This window comes from Oncorhynchus masou, chromosome 33, assembly GCF_036934945.1.
Source record: "Oncorhynchus masou masou isolate Uvic2021 chromosome 33, UVic_Omas_1.1, whole genome shotgun sequence".
Lineage (NCBI taxonomy): Eukaryota > Metazoa > Chordata > Actinopteri > Salmoniformes > Salmonidae > Oncorhynchus > Oncorhynchus masou.
In genome coordinates, this window is record NC_088244.1 from 2978394 (window position 1) to 2983889 (window position 5496).

The window sequence follows — 5496 nt, forward strand, 5'->3', positions numbered from 1 at the left end:
ACTACCACCACCATGCTGGACCCCAAACCATCACACTACCAACACCATGCTGGACCCCAAACCATCACACTACCAACACCATGCTGGACCCCAAACCATCACACTACCAACACCATGCTGGACCCCAAACCATCACACTACTACCACCACGCTGGACCACAAACCATCACACTACCAACACCATGCTGGACTCCAAACCATCACACTACTACCACCACGCTGGACCCCAAACCATCACACTACCAACACCATGCTGGACCCCAAACCATCACACTACCACCACGCTGGACCCCAAACCATCACACTACCAACACCATGCTGGACCCCAAACCATCACACTACCAACACCATGCTGGACACCAAACCATCACACTACTACCACCACGCTGGACCCCAAACCATCACACTACCAACACCATGCTGGACCCCAAACCATCACACTACCACCACGCTGGACCCCAAACCATCACACTACCACCACCATGCTGGACCCCAAACCATCACACTACCAACACCATGCTGGACCCCAAACCATCACACTACCACCACCATGCTGGACCCCAAACCATCACACTACCACCACCACGCTGGACCCCAAACCATCACACTACCAACACCATGCTGGACCCCAAACCATCACACTACCACCACCATGCTGGACCCCAAACCATCACACTACCAACACCATGCTGGACCCCAAACCATCACACTACCACCACCATGCTGGACCCCAAACCATCACACTACCACCACCACGCTGGACCCCAAACCATCACACTACCAACACCATGCTGGACCCCAAACCATCACACTACCACCACCATGCTGGACCCCAAACCATCACACTACCAACACCATGCTGGACCCCAAACCATCACACTACCAACACCATGCTGGACACCAAACCATCACACTACCACCACCACGCTGGACCCCAAACCATCACACTACCAACACCATGCTGGACCCCAAACCATCACACTACCACCACCATGCTGGACCCCAAACCATCACACTACCAACACCATGCTGGACCCCAAACCATCACACTACCAACACCATGCTGGACCCCAAACCATCACACTACCAACACCATGCTGGACCCCAAACCATCACACTACTACCACCACGCTGGACCCCAAACCATCACACTACCAACACCATGCTGGACCCCAAACCATCACACTACCACCACGCTGGACCCCAAACCCCACTACCAACACCATGATGGACCACAAACCATCACACTACCAACACCATGCTGGACCCCAAACCATCACACTACTACCACCACGCTGGACCCCAAACCATCACACTACCAACACCACGCTGGACCCCAAACCATCACACTACTACCACCACGCTGGACCCCAAACCATCACACTACCACCACGCTGGACCCCAAACCATCACACTACCAACACCATGCTGGACCCCAAACCATCACACTACCACCACGCTGGACCCCAAACCATCACACTACCAACACCATGCTGGACCCCAAACCATCACACTACCAACACCATGCTGGACCCCAAACCATCACACTACTACCACCACGCTGGACCCCAAACCATCACACTACCAACACCACGCTGGACCCCAAACCATCACACTACTACCACCACGCTGGACCCCAAACCATCACACTACCACCACGCTGGACCCCAAACCATCACACTACCAACACCATGCTGGACCCCAAACCATCACACTACCAACACCATGCTGGACCCCAAACCATCACACTACTACCACCACGCTGGACCCCAAACCATCACACTACCAACACCACGCTGGACCCCAAACCATCACACTACCACCACCACGCTGGACCCCAAACCATCACACTACCACCACCATGCTGGACTCCAAACCATCACACTACCACCACCATGCTGGACCCCAAACCATCACACAACCAACACCATGCTGGACCCCAAACCATCACACTACCACCACCACGCTGGACCCCAAACCATCACACTACCACCACGCTGGACCCCAAACCATCACACTACCAACACCATGCTGGACCCCAAACCATCACACTACTACCACCACGCTGGACCCCAAACCATCACACTACCAACACCACGCTGGACCCCAAACCATCACACTACCACCACCACGCTGGACCCCAAACCATCACACTACCACCACCATGCTGGACTCCAAACCATCACACTACCACCACCATGCTGGACCCCAAACCATCACACAACCAACACCATGCTGGACCCCAAACCATCACACTACCACCACCACGCTGGACCCCAAACCATCACACTACCACCACGCTGGACCCCAAACCATCACACTACCAACACCACGCTGGACCCCAAACCATCACACTACCACCACCATGCTGGACCCCAAACCATCACACTACCAACACCACGCTGGACCCCAAACCATCACACTACCACCACGCTGGACCCCAAACCATCACACTACCACCACCATGCTGGACCCCAAACCATCACACTACCAACACCATGCTGGACCCCAAACCATCACACTACTACCACCACGCTGGACCCCAAACCATCACACTACCAACACCACGCTGGACCCCAAACCATCACACTACTACCACCACGCTGGACCCCAAACCATCACACTACCACCACGCTGGACCCCAAACCATCACACTACCAACACCATGCTGGACCCCAAACCATCACACTACCAACACCATGCTGGACCCCAAACCATCACACTACTACCACCACGCTGGACCCCAAACCATCACACTACCAACACCACGCTGGACCCCAAACCATCACACTACCACCACCACGCTGGACCCCAAACCATCACACTACCACCACCATGCTGGACTCCAAACCATCACACTACCACCACCATGCTGGACCCCAAACCATCACACAACCAACACCATGCTGGACCCCAAACCATCACACTACCACCACCACGCTGGACCCCAAACCATCACACTACCACCACGCTGGACCCCAAACCATCACACTACCAACACCATGCTGGACCCCAAACCATCACACTACTACCACCACGCTGGACCCCAAACCATCACACTACCAACACCACGCTGGACCCCAAACCATCACACTACCACCACCACGCTGGACCCCAAACCATCACACTACCACCACCATGCTGGACTCCAAACCATCACACTACCACCACCATGCTGGACCCCAAACCATCACACAACCAACACCATGCTGGACCCCAAACCATCACACTACCACCACCACGCTGGACCCCAAACCATCACACTACCACCACGCTGGACCCCAAACCATCACACTACCAACACCACGCTGGACCCCAAACCATCACACTACCACCACCATGCTGGACCCCAAACCATCACACTACCAACACCACGCTGGACCCCAAACCATCACACTACCACCACCATTCTGGACCCCAAACCATCACACTACCACCACCACGCTGGACCCCAAACCATCACACTACCAACACCACGCTGGACCCCAAACCATCACACTACCACCACCACGCTGGACCCCAAACCATCACACTACCACCACCACGCTGGACCCCAAACCATCACACTACCAACACCACGCTGGACCCCAAACCATCACACTACCACCACCACGCTGGACCCCAAACCATCACACAACCAACACCATGCTGGACCCCAAACCATCACACTACCACCACCACGCTGGACCCCAAACCATCACACTACCACCACCACGCTGGACCCCAAACCATCACACTACCAACACCACGCTGGACCCCAAACCATCACACTACCACCACCACGCTGGACCCCAAACCATCACACTACCACCACCATGCTGGACCCCAAACCATCACACTACCACCTCCACGCTGGACCCCAAACCATCACACTACCACCACCACGCTGGACCCCAAACCATCACACTACCACCACCACGCTGGACCCCAAAACATCACACTACCACCACCACGCTGGACCCCAAACCATCACACTACCACCACCACGCTGGACCCCAAACCATCACACTACCACCACCACGCTGGACCCCAAACCATCACACTACCACCACCACGCTGGACCCCAAACCATCACACTACCACCACCACGCTGGACCCCAAACCATCGCACTACCACCACCACGCTGGACCCCAAACCATCACACTACCAACACCACGCTGGACCCCAAACCATCACACTACCACCACCACGCTGGACCCCAAACCATCACACTACCACCACCACGCTGGACCCCAAAACATCACACTACCAACACCACGCTGGACCCCAAACCATCACACTACCACCACCACGCTGGACCCCAAACCATCACACTACCACCACCACGCTGGACCCCAAAACATCACACTACCAACACCACGCTGGACTCCAAAACATCACACTACCACCACCACGCTGGACCCCAAAACATCACACTACCACCACCACGCTGGACCCCAAACCATCACACTACCAACACCACGCTGGACCCCAAACCATCACACTACCAACACCACGCTGGACCCCAAACCATCACACTACCACCACCACGCTGGACCCCAAACCATCACACTACCACCAGCACGCTGGACCCCAAACCATCACACTACCACCACCACGCTGGACCCCAAACCATCACACTACCACCACCACGCTGGACCCCAAACCATCACACTACCACCACCACGCTGGACCCCAAACCATCACACTACCACCACCACGCTGGACCCCAAACCATCACACTACCACCACCACGCTGGACCCCAAACCATCACACTACCACCACCACGCTGGACCCCAAACCATCACACTACCACCACCACGCTGGACCCCAAACCATCACACTACCACCACCACGCTGGACCCCAAACCATCACACTACCACCACCACGCTGGACCCCAAACCATCACACTACCACCACCACGCTGGACCCCAAAACATCACACTACCAACACCACGCTGGACCCCAAACCATCACACTACCACCACCACGCTGGACCCCAAACCATCACACTACCACCACCACGCTATACCCCAAAACATCACACTACCACCAGCACGCTGGACCCCAAACCATCACACTACCAACACCACGCTGGACCCCAAACCATCACACTACCACCAGCACGCTGGACCCCAAACCATCACACTACCAACACCACGCTGGACCCCAAACCATCACACTACCACCACCACGCTGGACCCCAAACCATCACACTACCACCACCACGCTGGACCCCAAACCATCACACTACCACCACCACGCTGGACCCCAAACCATCACACTACCACCACCACGCTGGACCCCAAACCATCACACTACCACCACCACGCTGGACCCCAAAACATCACACTACCAACACCACGCTGGACCCCAAACCATCACACTACCACCACCACGCTGGACCCCAAAACATCACACTACCATCACCACGCTGGACCCCAAACCATCACACTACCAACACCACGCTGGACCCCAAACCATCACACTACCAACACCACGCTGGACCCCAAA